Raw genomic sequence first — 20,067 nt, forward strand, 5'->3', positions numbered from 1 at the left:
CAAAATTTACTTTTTAAATAATAAATTAATTATTTAAGACAAAAAAATAAATTTCAGAAAAAAGAAAAAGGAAGAAGAGCACAAAAATTAAAGTGGTGGACTATCGGATGTTGAGGTCCAGAACTCAAAATGAAAATTTTGATTTGGCTATCATCACAAACAAAAAAGAAATAAACGTACATAATGTAATATCTTAAGTTTTGAGCATTGACGGTGTCAAAAATATTTACTTCTTCTGATCAATTTAAACGATAATTGTACTTCATTATATTAAGTAACACTTTTTAGTGAATATCTAAAATAAATTGTAAATAATCTAATATAATATCGAATTACACTAAAAGAAAACCGGTGCATGAATACTTTTGTGTTCATACAATTTCAGAGTATATTGTAAAATAAATTTATATATATAATTTAATTCCTATATAAAAAGAAAAAAAATTAAAATTAAAGAGTGAAGCAAATTTACTAATTAATGAGGGGGGAAATTATTATATTTTATAAATTTATTGGTATAAAATAACCTCAATCAAGTAACAAAATAATATATTGTAACACTTTTCTTTATACTAATTAATTATATAAATTATTAGTATATAATAATAATAATAATAATAATAATAATAATAATAATAATAATAATAATAATAATAATAAGAAGAAGAAGAAGAAGAAGAAGAAGAAGAAGAATAAGATAAAATATATTTGGGGCCTCCCCTGAAACTATTGTTGAAAAACAGTTCCTCTCCATCTGAAAAAATCATGATATTGTTTAGAGACTCTAATATATTACTCTGATGCTCATTTTTCTTAAAAATTCATTAACATTAGAATTTAATAATATTTCGAATTCAATTATACTTTTTATGTGTATACTTTATTTTTAAAAAATTTAATATTTAATATTTATATTCACATTAAAATTAAATGAATTGACTCTCGTACTCTTAATTTGTGATTCTTTGGGGGTGTGATGAAACAGATGCGTTTTTTAAATGACAAATAAGTACCTCCACCTTCCTAGCAATTTTAGAATTAATCAAACAGTTTAATATTACAATAAAATTCAAAAGGATTTAAATTATATGCAATGACAATATAATGAATTCTTACATTATCAATATAATTTAGTTTATTATAGCTAGTTACTTCTTAATGAATGTTTATTAAACAAAGTTTCCATCAACTTCCTTTAAAATCACCTTATTTTTACACCGTCAATATATGGATCTTTAAAACTCAATTCAAAAACCCACCATTAGAAGCCGCCTAAGCTAAACATTGTTGTTTATACCACAAATTTCTAAATCATTACCAATTATTTCTGGACTGGCACATCGAAGCTACTGTTTAAAATAGCAAAACAACTTTTTAACTGCTTCATGGCGTATAATTGGCCACAAAATTTAAAAAGGAGCGACGGATTTTTGATAAAAAGAGACGGATTTCGGATCTGATCTGAACATTATCGTTTCGAATTCATCATTTTACTACAGTCTACGTATTTGATTTATAGAGTTTGAAAACTTTTATTTCTACTTGTTTAACGAATCTTTTAGCACATTTACAAAGACCGATCCAAAGCGACTGACTTCGAATGAACGCATAAGTTTAAAGGTATACTCGTCCCTATTGATAAATACCAAAAAGTTACTCTTTCAACTTTTATGGGCCAAAAATTATCTTTAATATGATTATACCGTATTAGCATTAAGAAGGCCTCCATGGACTGTCAGCGTCACCAATACGACATCGATAAAGGCCTGCCTAAGGTCGAAGTGGTCTCTTAAAAGGGGGCGGAACCGATGAAGTTATTGAAGATCAAGGTCGAAGAGTCATCGAAGATCAAGGTCGAGGTCGAGCACTCATCGTAGACAGAGTAAATAACGGCTAGTTTTAGGATAAGACATAAAAAGAGAATATTCTAGTGGATTTTATTTGTACATGTACCATTAGGATTTTTAGGTATATGCTCCCTGTAAATAGAAAGAGACACAATTGTAGGGGACATAAGATATTCTCTTGTAAGAAACACATTGACTTTCTCTATAGAATATGGCTTTATTGCATACATACAATACATAACTTTTTCTTAAGATTCTTGTCTCACTTTTTTACTCGATCCAAGAATAATCTGAATATTCGAAGGCTCCTCAATCATTCATCATTGTCAGAAGAAATATCCACAGATCTTACCCTTTTCGGGTGGCTCACACGTTCTTATTTACATAAATATCATTCATTGCTATTCATTGTTATTTAATGATATCTCCTTCTTTTTGGGTCACTGAATATTATTAGTGTTGTCAACATTTAGTGCTATTCGGATAGTATACATATTATCTTATTACAAAATCAGTTGACATATCTTTTGGATATTAATATTGGCTAAGATTGACTCTATTTTATTAAATCTAATTGTATAAGCACAGATCTAAATTTTGGGTCAAATAGTTTGGCGCCGTCTATGGGATTTCTTAGCTAATCTTTTAGTTTCCATTAGATCTAGAAATCACGTGATTTTCTAACCTAACAAACCACAGAGTTTTTCTCCTTCTATGCACGTACACAAATTTACATGGCAGGTAACCAAGTAGACAGAACTAAGGTGACATGTGACATCCCCAGCAACCTCATGAACGTTATCAACGAGAGTTATGAAATGCCGGGCGATGATGTGACACCCACTGCCTCCCCCGGGAACGAGAGGTCACCTCCTCCCCTACTATAGCACAACAAAACTAAATGAAAAAGGGGCATCCATGTCCACAGGAGAAGGGACGCCACCGGCCATGAAAAAGCTCCTCGAAGCGTGGTTGACCGATACATTAGTAAGTGTGCTCAACAAACAAGCTCCATGCCGGACCACAGAGACCACGAGGGCCCATACGATACAGCAAGGTGACAAACAGGGCGATCCACCAGACCCTCCAACTCCAGGTATAACTCACAATATTACTGACAGTGCAGGTGACGACATCCTCGTCGATGTTCTGAAGAGAAAGGAAGAAATGGACAATAAGAACAAAACATTGAGAGACCAAATTAAAGAACACCAAGAACGAGTCGACAAGATACCGGGCGCCCCTAAGCTACTGCCGAAGAGGGATGCCGGCAGGTTCATAGAGAAACCGTATAGCAAAGGAAGTAGCCTTACATGCCATACAGAAGACCTTCAAAATGCCACCATATCTCAGGATATACGACGGAACAACCGACCCCAAAGATCACGTGACTCATTACGTCAGCGCCGTGAAGGGCAACGGCTACACCAAGGAACATGTGTCCTCCATTTTGCTGAAGAAATTTGGTGAAACCCTCACTAGAGGGCATTAACATGATATTCACAGCTATAAGCCCGCTCCATAGAAACCTTCGAAGAAATGGCCGATAAGTTTGTGACGGCACATGTTAGGGCCAAGAAAGCCGAAACAAGAGTAAACGGCATCCTCGCCATCAAGCAATCCCTAGGAGAGGGACTAAGGGACTTCCTCACCCAATTTAATAGGGTAAGAATGACCTTACCAAATGTATCCTAAGGGATGGCAGTCGCAGCCTTTCAGAACGGGTAGAACAGAGAGGGTTCAAGAGCGACCAATAAGCTGCTGAGACGGTTGATGAAGTACCCTCTGACCACTTGGGATGAAATCCATAATGCCTATTATTCCAAAGTCCGGGCAGATGATGACGACCTCAACGGGCCAACCCGACAGCTCATCTTGATACAAGCCGAACCCAGGAGAGAAAAAGATATAACATGAGAAGGGATCACCCAAGCTCACGACCAAAAAGAGAATGACATCAGCCTTACGTTAGGGCCCCCGTCCCTCCTTCCTCCCACTATGATGAGGGTCCATCTAGGCCGAGAACGACTCAAAGGAACAAGAGAGGTATGGCCCCCCTATTATCTGCTCACAACTTTTGTGTTTCACATAAAGAAATAGTCTGTGCCCTGGAGAAACTCGGAGCGAAGGTGAAGTGGCCGCCAAAGCTGAGGTCCGACCCAAGTACCAGAAAGTCTGACGCCCTCTGTGGATTCCAGCAAGAACGCGGGCATAAGATAGAAGATTGTATCGCCATGAGGCAAAAAGTCGTGAACATATTGCAGCAAGGGCACCTCAAAGAGCTGCTGAGCGACAAGGGAAGGAACACCTTCGCTAGTGGTCGAGAACGTTAATGCCCGCCGAAGCCGCCCTCGCCAGCTCGTACCATCAATATGATTGTTGGCGGCGACGATGCCTCCATCAACGACTTCAAGTTCACTGCTACCCACAAGCTCAAAATATTGATCACCTACAAACGGTATGACGAACTCAATGAAAGTATCATCTTCGACGAGTCAGATGCCGATGTCTTGACTTTCCCTCACAACGATGCTCTCCTCATTACATTACGAATTTTAGATACTGATGTCAAACGTATTATGGTAGATGAAGGGAGTGGAATGTGCATTATCCATCCCCGAGTCCTCGTCCAGATAAGACTCGAGGACAAGATAGTGCCACACTGCATCACACTAACCGATTTTAATAATGCAGTTGAATGGACATCGAGAAAAATTACACTCCTCGTCCTCGCCGACGACATAAATCTGGAGAAACATTCCACATCATGGACTAGGCCACCGCATACAATGACATAATAGGATGACCATAGATACATCCCTTGAGAGTCGTTCCCTCCAGCCTATACCAAGTGATCAAGTTCTCAACACCTTGGGGAATATTCAGCATACGAGGAGAAGATCCCTCGTCCTGGGAAAGCTACCGCATCGCCTTGGATAGCATGTCAAACCAACAAAAGAAAGATAAGGAAAAAGAAACATAACAATCAACAGAGTTGAGGTCGACACAAGTTGAGACCAGGGACGTCGTCATGGACCCCGAAACGGTCGAAGTCGCGGACTCGACTATAGAGGACCTTGACCCTGTCCAATTAGATCCCAGCGACCCCATCAAAAAGGCCTACATCGGTTACAACCTCCGAGAACCATGTAAATTTAGCCAATTTTTAATAACTGATGTAGATTTGTTTGCCTTCAGGCATGCAGGTATATCGGGCATCCCCAAGGAGACCGCCACACACAAATTGAACGTCAACCCATTCTATCCCCCGGTAAGGCAGGTCAGACGAAAGTTCAACCCCACCATCAATGATGACGTCCACGAGGAGGTAGAGAAGCTATTAGAAAATGGCTCAATCAGGGAGTCGAAATACCTCAAGTAGATAGCCAATGTGATGATGGTCAAAAAGAAAAACGGGAAATGGAGGATGTGTGTAGACTTCACATACTTAAACAAAGCATGCCCGGAGGATTCATTCTGTTGCCACATATTGACCAATTCATCGACGTAACGGCCGAGCATGAGCTGCTGAGTTTCCTAGACACATACATAGGCTATAACCAGATACTCATGGAAGAAGAGGACCATAAGAAAACCACGTTCATCACCCACAGAGGAATATATTGTTATATAGTCATGTTGTTTGGGTTGACGAACGCAGGAGCCACCTATCAGAAATTGGTCACAAGAATATTCAAAGACTAACTCGAAAAGACCATGGAGTATATATTGATGACATGCTGGTCAAATCCGTAAGGGAGGAAGACCATATCGACTACTTGAGGGAAGCTTTCGACATACTAAGACAGTATGGGATGAAACTAAACCTAGAGAAATGCGCATTTGGCGTAGCCTCGGGAAAATTATTGGGTTTCTTAGTGTCACAGCGAGGGATCGAAGTCAACCCAGACCAAATCAAAGTTATCAAGGGGATACCTGAACAACTGACTACTAAGAAGCAGGTCCAAAGGTTAACTGGTCAAATCGCCGCCCTATCGAGTCCGATAGATGTCACAGATTTTTCGGCATACTCAAAAAGGATAACAGCCTTAAGTGGATGCCCGACTGCGTACAAGCTCTGTGAGAACTAAAGGCGTATCTGTCGTTAACACCTTTCCTTTAAGAAGCATTTTACATAGACCCGAATTGTCGGGGAGGCTGGCCAAGTGGTCTATCGAGCTAAGCAAGCACGACATCATATATCAGCTTTAAACATCGATAAAGCCGCAAGTGCTCGCGGACTTAAGCGCAAAGAAAATGCCTAAGGTCGAGAAAGAAGCTGCTCAAGCTTCTCTTCAAACACAAGGCCTATGGTCCTATATACCGACGACGCATCCAATGCTTCTAGATCCGGACTGGGACTCGTACTCGAGGTCCCTAGAGGCGAATTAATTCGCCAGTCCATAAGGTGCCCAGATATGACTAACAACGAGGCCGAGTATTAAGTCGTAATTACAGAATTGAGACTAGCATTCAAATATGAGGTGAAGCGGTTGAAACTCCATTGTGATTTACAGCTCATAGTCAACCAAGTCACAGGGACTTTCCAAGTCAAAGAACAAAGGTTGCAAAAATATCAAATCGAGATCTGTAAGTTGCTGCCCAATTTCGACGAATGCCAGCTCAACTAGATCCCACGAGAATGTCGAAGCGGGCGGCCTCGCCAAATTGGCCGCAGCCACCAAAAGCATCACAATCGGGTATAAAAGTGTAGTCTACCTCCTCAACCCATCGTTACACAAATCGAGGTAAGATATGTAAGTTTAACTTGGGACTAGCGCAATTGTATTATCATCCACTTGCAGGATGGTACACTCCAATATGACATAAAGGAAGCTAAAAACTAAGAATGCAAGCAGCGAGATACAACCTCCTTCATAACGACTTATACAAGAGAACATACGGCGGCCCTCTGGCAAAGTGTTTGGGTCCAAACCAAACCTAGCGTGTTCTCGAAGAAGTCCATAAAGGCCACTGCGGTGCTCATTCTCGTGTTCGAGCACTTGTTAGGTGCCTCATATGGGCATGATACTACTAGCCCACCATGAAAAAGACATCTCAGAATTTGTTAAGAAACGCGAACAATGTCAAAAATACACCCCCAATAACTCACCAAGCAGGAAAAATCTTCACTCAGTCACCTCTCCATGACCGTTTATCAAGTAGGGAATGGACATTGTGGGCCCCCTCCCAGCAGCGCGAGGTAATGTGCGATTTCTTTTAGTTTTACCTGACTATTTCTCTAAATGGGTGGAAGGAGGAGCGTTCTGCCAAATACGTGAACAAGAAGTAATCGCCTTCAAATGGAAAAACACCATCTGCCGATTCGGCCTACCCAAGGAGATAAGCTGCGACAACGGACCCCAGTCCACGAGAAAGAAAACCGTCGAATTCCTCGAGAAATGAAAAATTAAGAGGATACTTTCAACCCTTTATCACCCAGCAGGCAACGGGTAGATAGAATCCTCCAACAAATCCATATTAAACATCATGAAGAAAAAACTCAAAGAAGCCAAGGGACTATGGCCGGAAATACTCCTAGAAGTATTATGGGCATAGAGAACCGCCCTGAAGACAAGCACAAGAGAGACGCCCTATTCTATGGTATACGGAACATAAGCAGTTATACCATTTGAAGTCAGAGAGCTTAGCCTAAGGTACTTTCGTGAAAGCCGCACCAGCAATGACGAGAGTAGAAGGCAAGAGCTCGATGAGATCGACGAACGAAGAGACATGACATACATAAGAATGGTCGCCCAAAAGCAACAAGCGAGACGATGCTATAACAAAATGGCAAAGGTCTGACCGCTCAAGGTCAGAGACTATGTACTCAAAGCCAAAACCCAAGCATCACTAGAAGGCAAACTGGGACGGCCCGTACAAAATTATAGCCAAAACAAATAAGGGTTCATTCCAACTAGAGACAATGGAAGGAAAACAGTTGCCAAACAATTGGAACATCAGCCACCTCAAATACTTCAACTTCTAAAAGAAGAAACGCCCCCCAAGTCGTACTCTTTTTTCCTCACTTGAGTTTTGTCCCATTAGGGTTTTCTCAAGGAGGTTTTTAATGAGGCGATGGAAGGGACACTTAGAGTCGAAATATGTGAAGAACAGACTGATTTCTCTTTCATTGCCCGACTCCTCAGACTCTCTAAGTCGAACAATGAAGGGACTAGATAGACTGGAACTGGAACGCCAGCCAATGCCCAAAGTTTGTAACATTCTCCAATTATGTAATCAGAGCAACAACGTCAAAGTAATAGAAACTTACGTCTATCAAAACTGCCTTAACAAAAGGTTAAGTTCGACCAAGTTCAAACAATACCTACCGGCCCTCGGCCACGATTTGACAATAGGTTAAGTTCGAACAACACCTACCGGCCCTCGATCGTGACTTAACAAAAGGTAAAGTTCGACCACGCTCGACCAACACCTACCGGCCCTCGGCCATACCTTAACAAAAGGTAAAGTTCGACCAAGTTCGAACAATACCTACTGGCCCTCGGTCGCGACTTAACGAAAGGTTAAGTTTGACCACGCTTGAACAACACCTACCGGCTCTCGGCCACACCTTAATAATAGGTTAAGTTCGACCAAGTTTGAACAACACCTACCGACCCTCGGACATGACTTAACGGAAGGTTAAGTTCGACCAAGTTTGAACAACACCTACCAGCCATCGGCCGCGACTTAACAAAAGGTTAAGTTCGAGCATGATCGAACAACACCAACTGACCTCGGCCGCAACTTAATGAAAGGTAAATTTTGACCATGCTCGAGCAAAACCTACCGGCACTCTGCCATAACTTAACGAAAGGACAAAGTTTGACTACGCTTGAACAAACATCTACCGGCCCTCGGCCACGTTTTAATAAAAGATTAAATTCAACCATATAGAAGGTTAAGTTCGACCAATCTCGAACAAAGATCTACCGGCCCCCAGCCACGATTTAATAGAAGGTTAATATCGACTAAGTTCGAGCAAAACCTATCAGTCCTCGACCATATCTCAACTAAAGGATGAAGGGACGATTCGGCCTATGGCTATTCATCCCAAGGACTATGGTCAACTAGAGGACGACAATAAAAAATATAAAGGAGCAAAACATACAAGTACAAAAATAAATCACGGCAAATAAGAAAGGCACAAGTGAAAGTAAAAATCAACTTTAATATTCATAGATAAGAGTTTGTTACAAAGTCTCTTGGAGACGCCAAACAAAAACACACAAAAACGGTTTTTAAACGAACTGACCATCTCCATCACGACCCTCAACATCCTCATCAGCCCGATATTCACCAACATCACCACCCTGACCATCGATATCATCACTGTCACGGCCTCCAGCATCCTCTCCATCCTCGCTCTAAGGGTAAATAGAATCATAATAGGCGTCCTCCTCAAGATGATCTATGGCATCCTCCTCGTCCTCATCCTCCTCGCCAGGCCGAGGTGTAGCATGGTTGTAGCCATAAGCAAGCCGAGTCTCGTGAGCCTTGACCCGAGCATCCTCAAAGGCCGCCCCAGAAATGGAGCCCTCCGCATGCAATTCACGAAACACATCCAGTTGGGGCTCAACATAAATCCACTCTTCATACAGCTCACATGGGACATTGGGAAATCTAAAAGCATTAGAAGAAGAAGTACGCGCAAGTAGTTGGGCCTTCTCGACCTCAAAAGCAGCAACTCGATCATAAAGATCGAAGGTTTACTTTTCCAACTCCCCAATCCTCTCATCAAGTTGGTCCTCCTTAGCCCTCGTCGTTGACAAGTCGTTCTTCTGCTCGGAACGAAGGGTTCGGTTTGCCAACTCAAGGAACTCCACTCTCCTTTGAGCCTCCAACCGAGAAGACTCCACCTTCTCGAGCTCCTCCTATTTTTCGTAAATCTCACCCCTGAGAGCCTCTATCTGAAATTGACACTCATCTAACTGGCCTTGCAGCTGGGCTACTTGAGCCTGAAGGTCGCTACATTGGGCCTCCATGCCTTTTCTGAGTTCCAGCCCCTTCTTCTTGTCCCTTAACGTCCCCTTAAGAATGTTGAAACGCTCCACAACCGTCATCAACTCTTCGTCTTTCTTCTTTAAATCCTCTCTCAAAGCCACTATGTCACATCCTTCGCGAAAGCGATCCCGGAGCTCCCGGTACTTTGCACGGCACATTGTATACTTATTTTTCTGCTTCACGTAAATTTCTTTACGCCTCTTCTCCCGCCGAGCACTCTCAATCTCCAGAATAACCGTCTACAAAATAGAGAAAAGATGTTAGAACCTGCAAGGAAACTAAGGCATAAGGAAAAGGACGGACGACAATTGTACTTACCCTGAGAGCGAGACCGACAATGTTATTCGATAAGGTACCATCATTTATCTTCTTAAGAGTCACACCCTCTACTTCAGAACAGAGAGGGATGAGGTAAGGGATTACCTCCTCGGTATTTACAAGCAGGTTGCGATCCATTGGGATCGTAATTGTCCTTGAGCTCCCCTCCATCCTCACCTCGAGTTGGGTGAGCCCCTCGTCAATCATTGTCAGCTCGTCCAGATCCATGTCAGAATCAGATCTGGCATTCTCTTTAGTGACGATTTTTCCTCTATCACCAGCAGATGAGGAAACATCTACTGCAGCCCTAGAGGACAAAGCCTCATCTTGCCTCAGAAATGTGAGACCGTCGTCAAGCGCCCCCTCCTCGATCGTTTCCCCCTCAGGACGCACCGGCTTATCCACAATTATCTCTTCCAGTTGTAGGGCCTTGAAATTTACCCAGTACTTCCCCCAACATGTATTATGGTCGTCTCTCGAAGAACGGAGTCTCCCTCCTCTAAGTCAACGGCCATTGGCATTTCTCCCCCTGCGTCTACGGATCTCCTCTTATGAGACCTTAGACCCCATCATTAGGGGAGACATCATCGTCCTCATCAATCAGCGAGAAGAGTTGAGGAGCAGAAGCAACAGACAGGATGGAGATAGGCCCTTGTACTGCAGTAGCCAAGGCGAGGGCAGGTGCAAAAACACTAGTCGTAACAGGGGCAGAAGTCGAAGGTGCAACATCCCTCCTCCGAAAAGAAGGCATAGACGCCCTGCTCCTTCGAGAAGACCCCCTACCTGGGAAAGAAACAAACATAGAAATTAGTAGAACGAATTGACATACAACAAAAAGTAAGACGACCACGGCCAGAGAAAAGAAGTTACCTGTCGAAGGAAGAGCCGGCTTGAACTTCTTAAAAAAGCTCGGCCAGTCGCGGATCCCTACGACACGGGAGAGAACTCGCTCGACCCAATCGAAAGTTCGGACGACTAAAGGGGAGGCTGGTTGTTGGCTGTAAGAAAGGGAAAATCATTCAACTAACTCAAAGCAAGTAAAGGAACTATGAGAAAAACAGGACACTTACGTGTATAGTACCAAGCCTCAGGAAAGCTGTCGACGTTATCCACAACATCCTCAGTTCTGACTTAGAAAAAGTCAAGCTAGAATTGACGATTGGTCTTGTCGTCTGTCTTCACCACCAAGCATTTCCTCCACGGTGATGAAGGTTCAACATCGTTCCCCTATAGAAGCTAGGGGCGAATAGATGCACCAAATGTCGCAGCGTCAGTTCGCCCCCGCCCAACTCGGCAATTTAGTCAACATTCTGATAACTTTATAGATGTACGGTGCAAGGTGAGTAGGGCAAACATCGTAGTGGTGACAAAATTCTTCCACCAAAAGAAGAAGAGGGAATAAGTAAACGATAAAGAAGGGGTAAGCGTATGAAGCGCAGTACCCAGGACGATGGACCTGCACCACGCCCCCTTCGGCTGAGATCAGTTCAATGTGGTTGGGAAGACCAAACTTGGCTTTGAATTCAGCCAACTCTTTGGATTCCATCATCGACAGAAAATTCCCGGGTGCCGCGTCTGGTGATCAAGTGAGATCAGACGTGGCTTTGGGGTTGCGAGGAGTATCCCTTCCACCGACGGAAAAGCTTCATCCTCAGCAATGGCGGAAATATTCTCCCCATGGGTGGGAAACACAACCGCCAAGGGAGCAACGCGACTCCCTTCACCAGCATCTGAGGGTAAGTTTGACATACTTCAAGATAATGAAGAATAATACAAGAAGGAGAAATTGGGGTATGGTGTAGGGAAAGGAAACAGAGAAAGAAGATTCAGAAAAGAAGGCTGATATCTCGAAACTTTAGAAGAGCAATTTCAAATGCAGGTTCAAAAACCCCTATTTATAGAAATCAAGGCACCAAACCCGAAACAACTCATCATAATTGGCATCGAAATCAAAATAGTAGATCCAATCAAGGGTCACACACAAATCGAAGCAACACTCCGAGAATAAGCATCATCATGGCGCATGATGGTATGATGTCACCCCATCTTTTGGACCAGACGACTTCAACAAATTACCCGAAAATCTGAGGAATTTGAAATATGCGGACCACAGAAGGCAACATTACATGCTCGCCAAGACGACTATGACTCATATGTTCTACTCGATAAGATCGACCACGAATGACATTATCCGCTCATTGAACTCTCCTGCGATGATGACCTCAACAAGCGGACGGACTAACTGTATGGGCCAAAATTATCTTTGATATAATTAAACCATATTAGCATTAAGAAGGCCTCCATGGACTGCCACGTGTCACCAGTACGACTTCGATAAAGGCTTGCCTAAGCTCGAAGCAGTCTCTTAAAAGGTGAATGGCAGAACCGATGAAGTTATTGAAGATCAACGTCGAAAAGTCATCGAAGATCAAGGTCGAGTTCGAGCACTCATCGTAGACAGAGTAAATAACGACTAGTTTTAGAATAAGACATAAAAAGAGAATATTCTAGTGGATATTCTCTGTACCTATACCATTAGGGTTTTTAGGTATATGTTCACTATAAATAGAAGGAGACACAATTATAGGGGACATAAGATATTCTCTTATAAGAAAACACATTGACTTTCTTTATAGAATCTGGCTTTATTGCACACATACAATACATATCTTTTTCTTAAGATTCTTGCCTAGCTTTTCCACTCGATCCAAGAAAAATCTGACTATTCAAAGGCTCATCAATCATTCATCATTGTTAGAAGGAATATTTACAGATCTTACCCTTTTCGGGTGGCTTACACATTCTTATTTACATAAATGTCATTCATTGCTATTTATTGTTATTTAATATTATCCCCTTCTTTTGGGGTCACTGAATATTGTTAGTATTGTCAACATTTACTGTTGTTCGGATAGTATACATATTATCTTATTACAAAATCAGTTAACATACCTTTTGGATATTAATATTGGCTAAGATTGACTACATTTTATTTAATCTAATTGTATAAGCCTAGATCTAAATTTTAGGTCAAACAAAACTTACGGCTTAATCATGTTATGATATTGTCATAGCTATAGGAGTATGTCGATAAGGATAAATTGAGATATTTAAATTAAGTTAAAGAGTTTCGGTGGGATAATTGGAATTTCTTCCTCCTAATGTCTCTTAGATTAAGCTTGGGAATGAAAAACTTTGAGAAAACTACTCTCTATAGCCCCTCAAAATTTTAATAGTCCATATTTTTGCTCATTGACAGAAAATGGCCCTCCGGCCCAAACATATTACATCTAATAGCCCGAAATATCTATTTTGTATATTTTTTATATAGGGACAGTCTATTTTGTATATTTATTGTATAGTGATAGTCTATTTTGTATATTGACCGTCTATTTTGTATATTTTTTTGTATATTGACAGTCTATTGTATATAAATTATACAATGACAGTATATTTTGTATATTTTTGTATAGTGACAGCCTATTTAGTATATATTTTGTATAGTGACAGTCTATTTAGTATATTATTTTGTATAATGACAGTCTATTTTGTATATATTTTGTATAGTGACAATCTATTTTGTATATATTTTATATAGTGAAACTATGTATGAGATAAAAAATTAAAAATTTAATAGTTTACAACAATAAGATCATTTTGTAGGAAACCATCCAAGCTTGACTGATTTTGTTGTATTATAAAATAAACAAAAAATTAATTTTAGTAGATAATTTCTAAGATTTGAATGATGGTATATATTGAACCTTCTTCTCTATCAAAGTTCTTCCTTATTTTTAGTTCAGTGTTATTCCCTAAATCATAAAAATCAGAAGTTGGTGGAGTGTGACCAAAAAAAGTCAAACGAACAAAAAACAGGAGCCATCAAATGAAAAATTTGGAAGAAAATAAAAAGGGCTTCAGATGAAGAAAACTCGGAACCATTCATGAAATTCGAGTCCTTTTTCTCCCTTCTTTCCCTCTCTCACTTCGATCGCGAACCCATTTTTCTTCCCTCTTTCTCCCAAACCCTAATTTCAAATCCCCCAAAATCTCTATACATATATCAATTCAATTCAATCCACACACATATAGATATATAGAGCCAGGTTGAAAGAGAAAGGAAGGAAAATAGAGAGAGAGAAGGGTTGATGGCGGCGACAACACTGTATTTCCGTGATAGTTTGGTCGGTAGCTAGTCTTTTAATTAATTTTGGATTATAAAATACATACTGTAATTTTGTGATTAGCGGCTTATATTAGTTTCTAGCGGCCGACAATAAATGATAGTTTGCTCAAAAACTTTTGATAAGAAGTGATTAGTGTAGCCGGCTATAACCTTGTCCCTAGATCCTAATAGAGGAGTAATAGTACATTAGCAAGTTGCTAGATAAGGAGATCGATGATCATTAAATGTTAGCGTAGGAAATCGCACGTAAGTCAACAACCAACCCCTTTCTGCCTCTAACTCCAACTCTAACCTCGAACGTCGTAACATACCGACACCTTAAATTTTCTCTCATGTAATTCCCGTGCTCATCCATTTCTCTTTCTTTTCTCCCTACCTACACACATTATTGTAACCTGTATATGCAATATGTTAGTAGTACTATTTTCTAATTGCGATTTTGGTGACTTAATAATATGGTTTTTTTTACATGTAATGTATAACGGATTGTTTAATGTATTTTTTTTTCTCTTTTGAAAAATGTGATATCTTAATGTATTTGCTATAAGTTCTTATACCTTTTTTTATTTCTACTGAAACTATATTCTATCTTTTGATAGATAAAATGTTTCAATCTATGCCTCCGACTTACTTAACTTGTAAGAGAAAATCCGTGTGCTTACTCTACTAATTGCAACGGAGAATAGCGCACCACCTTTAATGGCGTTGCTTTTCTCTTTTGGTCAAAAAGATATATAGAAAAAACAATGGTTATGATATATGTAATTACATAAAATGTGTGTGTGCATGTACATATATTGCATACTCTTTAAACATTATTGCAAAGAACACGTACTTCTTAGTAGGAATACGACACTTTATTACCTTTCTAAGATTAGTTTAAATGTATTGATGGTGTAAAAAAATTACAGAAAAATAAAGAAAAGAAATCGTTTGATAATCATTAATTAATAACCTATGAAAATGGTACGTTATCCACTATCTCAAGTTAAATTATACTAATATTATTTAATTTAAATTTTTCACTTTAATTTCTTTTAATGAGAAGTATTTATAGTCATATAGATGCATGCTATGATATATTTACGATCATAAATTCAAAAATCCGTCTTTATTAATTAAACTCCATATTAATCAAATAATTTCCTATCATTAAATTGAAAAGGATGAAGTAATTTAAAAGGAAACGCCTTGATTAAAAGAGTGTAGTCTGCTGCTCTGCAGAAGACACAGTGTACTACTGTACCCCTAATTCGAGCAACAATTTTTACGGTCCCCTCTCTCCTTACTTTTACCATGTGGTAAAAGCAAATTTACATTATGTCATAACATAACTCCACGGTAATCCCCAACGTCCACACCGGCCATAGCCGGTTTTGTAGTAATATCAGTTTGGGTAAGAAAAAAAAAAGTAGAGTTAGAAATGGAAAAGTAAATGAAACCACATGCAAATTAGAGGAAAGAGTTGTGCACCTCGTTGCAACACCTTTGCTTTAGATGAAAATTTTACCTTAACTCATCAAATTTACTAATTCAGAGGAGTATTTTGTAAGTTTAAAACATGTACTGCTCCATAAGTTCTACTCTCCCCAGTGCATAACAAATGATATTTTAGTCCTTTTTATTTCGGTTCAAAATAAGTGTCATTTTTACATAACCAAAAATGAATTAACTTTAGTTTTTCAAATTTGTCCTTATTTACATATCACAATGTGTCAAGTTAACAATATGTAAATTTTAATTAAGGGTTATTTAGTCAAAATATTTTTTTTCTAGGAGTTAGTATTTTCTTAAGGGAAGTGACCAAAAGATCACTTATTATGGACGTCTTAGACGAAAAAACAGAGCCAGAGTATTATGTACTAGTTTGGATAAATCTAGTAATTTTTGTTTAGATTGTATTTTTATTAGAAATTCATTAAATATGTTACATATATATATATATATATATATATATATATATATATACATATATATATTCTAATTGAGAATCCAGTATATAAGATGAGCTATAGGTTCGTCGGCAAGTTTAAAACTAGTGAACTTTAAATTCTGACTCTGCCTCTGATAAAGAATGATAAATTTTTAAATTTGAAACAATTTTACTTGGATAATTCTTTTTAATCTTAATGATAAGATTTTATAGTCACACAATATTATGACATATTTAAGATCATAAATTTTAAAAAACTTATAATCACAAAACTATTATGAAAGATTATAAATTTTAAATATATTTTTTTAGTATGTTAAACTATATGTCCAGTCTAATAATATCATATAAATTAAAAGGGGAAGAATATATATTAAAAGAAAACCACAAGGTTCAATACTTGGTAATAAGGGTGGCATGTGGGTCGGGCCCGGTCCTAAGTGGGCCGGTTCTAGGCGGGCCGGTCCTAAGCGGTCCCGGATTTCGCGGGCTTCTTGTTGGAATCGGGACCATGGGCCGGTCCCGGGCCTAAGCGGACCCAAGCGGGCCTAAGTGGGCCCAATGGATACTTTCTATTTTTAAATTTTTTTTTTATATACAAATTAGAGAAAAAAATGATAATAAAAATATCTAAGGCAATTTGTAAATTATATTATAGAATTGTCACCTATATATATATATCTTAAGATGTATATATAGTATATCTTAAGATGTATACTATCGAATATGGCTTATATTATAGAATTGTGACCTAAATTTTTTAATTCAAATTTAAAGACAAAAATATTTTAAAGAGATATTCAAAACAATGCGTTATAATTTTATTATAGCATTAAAAAAATATGGCAATATCTTTCTTAGTCTTCCCCCCCTATGGAATGAGCACAACAAGGTGCTAATACCACCACTATGAAGAAAAATAAACTAATCAAGATGTGCCAAAATACAAATTACATATTAATTTACATGGTATCTCTTACAAATTTCATAAATCCTTCAAGGTCCGGAGGAATTTCCGTTGGTGGTGGCGGAAAAGAAGCTTGGTTATCACCGCTTTCAGGCGAAGCATCATCCTACGCAAGTTCAGCTAGCATTTCTTCGTAAGCTTCGTCTACCTCTGGTTGTGATTCAGCAAGTCCAAAATTTCTTCTTTCCGAATGGACAATCTCTAAAAAGTACTGATTTTTTCAAGCTCTCCCTCATAGACGCTCTATAATCACCGAGTTGAAATCTTGCTTGACTAAAAGCGCTCTCTGATGCCACTGTTGAAGCTTGAATAGTTAAAATGTCTCGGGCCATCCTTGAAAGAATCAGAAAGTGTTTTTCTTTGTCCTTCCACCATTTCAAAATATTAAAGGAGCCGTCGGGATTCACTTTCTCAATTCCCTGTGACAAATAAACTTCAAGCTCATTTCGTTGTGAAAAATCACTAGTACTAGAACCTTGAGAACCCCTGAACCCTACCCAAGCACTAAGTGCTCTTACTCCCGCAGTTCTTTTAGATGATTGAGAACTAGAAGAAGAAGGAGTTGGAACATTTGGTCTAGCATGATCTAATGCAACTTGATAAGCATTATAAATTGTTTGAACATTTATTTTAATTGAGGCTATTGCGTCCGAAAATTTAGACAACTCCTCATTTTCAAGTGCTAAACCATTATAAACAGTTTCATACCAAAATTGAGGACCTCCTAATTTCATAGTAGGATTTAACAATGTAGCAGCACCGTAAATAGGGGGAATAGAAAAAATATATTTTTTAAACTTTTTTTCTCATAGAATCAATAGCAAGTTGATAAATTTCTCCACCCTCTGAAAAATGATAAAATAAATTTGCAAGTTCTGCAATATAAACTAAACAGTTAGAAATAGTAGGATAATATTGCCCAGAAAATTCATTTGTAGCAATATAAAATTTTTCTAAAAAATCTACAAGCATTTTAACATTAGCCCAATCCGCATTTGTAAGGTGCTCATCATCATCACTTACATGAGCATTAAACGTTGAGTTTATGGGGTTTCTATATTCATATGCAACAACTAAATTTTCATACATGTAATTCCATCTAGTCGGACAAGGTTTAGAAACCTTTCTTTCTCTTATGCCAAATTCATCGCATCTTTTAAAATATTCTCTAAGTCTACTTCTACGGTTTGAATAAAAAAGCCAATTAAGAGCCATTTTAACCTTTTCAATTTCAACATTTAAAATTCGCATACCATCACCCACAATTAAATGGTAAATATGACAAATATATCTAACATGAAAAATATTACTAAATGCAGGACTTAGTATAGTGGTAAGCAAGGCGACAACATTTGTGTTACTAGTAGCATTATCCATTGAAACTGACATTATTTTATCACTAATGCAAAAATATCTACAAATATCTGTAATCGTGCTAGAAATAAACTGCCATGCGTGACGTGAATTAATTATTCTATAAGCAATAATGCGATTTTGCATTATCCAATCCTCATCAATCCAATGACTGGTAACAGTAAGGTAATCACAGTCATTACCACTTCTATCAATATCAGTTGTAATAGCAACACGACAATTTATATGAGTAAATAAATAGCGCAAATATTGTTCATATTCATGTTTGTATTTATAAATATCGCTCTTTACGGTTGTGCGAGATAAACCTTTATAAGTAGGATTATTAAACTTTTCTAATATAATGCACAAAGTGAGGTTTAGAAGGAAAACTATAGGGTAAGCACATAACAGTAACCATTTTTGTCAATTTTTTCCGATATTTTGTTGGATCATAATATAAAATACCACCGGTAACAGTGTTAATTCCCGGTTGAAATTGATTTGACCCGGTATTAAGGTCAGCCTGAGTAGGTGCACTTGTCCCCTCGGCCAAAGCTTTCATACGAAAATATCTAGCTTTATCTTGAGGGTGTAGCAATATGTGTCTAGTCAAACTCCCCCCCTCCCGACTTCCAACATATTTTAAAACTAACTCTTTGCCACAAGTTTTACACTTAACCCTATTTTTTTCTCTTAGTTGAGTAAAAAAGGCCAAACAAGAGATGTTTCTGCACGTTTAGAAGATTGTCTGAAAAAAGTAGGGGTAGTAACAAGAGGGTCAGACGGGGCATCATTTGAATTATTATTAGTTGGGTTAACTTCAGGAGCAGGACTAGTGCGTGTATCGTCATCCGGTTGCGTTTCATCAAAATCTATTTCTTCATCATCATTTTCATCAATAGTTGGATTACCATAAAGAGCATTCATATATTCATGGTTTAATTGTTCACCGGCTGCAATATTATGGCAAAATTGACTCTCGGTAAATTGCAATAAACTATTATCGCTATCAAGAATAGGAGGTGTAGGATGGGTAACAGGTTTGGGTCAGGGAGCCGGGGGAAGTGGAGGAGGAACAGATTGACCACTAGATTCACCACTCTTGGATTTTTCCTTATTTTTACTAAATATTTTTTTTAAGGAATAAGCCATCTTAATTAATCAAGCAAAGTAAATAAAACAAATAAAAATATAATATTAAAACTTAAGAGTTGGAACGAGTTACCGAATTGACGAACAACTTGTTGAAAATTAATCATCGTTGAAGACTTGAAAACTTCAATTCACCAACTTCACAATTTTGCACAAAATATAACAATTAAGTAAGCAATTATAGAAGAATATTAGAGAGAGATTGATGATTTTATGAGAAAAATGAAAGAATGAGGGGGTGTTTATAGTTGAAAATAGGAAAAAAGTGTAATTATAAAAGGTTTGGGGTTAAAACAATGTT

This window comes from Nicotiana tabacum, chromosome 23 (assembly GCF_000715075.1).
Source record: "Nicotiana tabacum cultivar K326 chromosome 23, ASM71507v2, whole genome shotgun sequence".
Taxonomy (NCBI): domain Eukaryota; kingdom Viridiplantae; phylum Streptophyta; class Magnoliopsida; order Solanales; family Solanaceae; genus Nicotiana; species Nicotiana tabacum.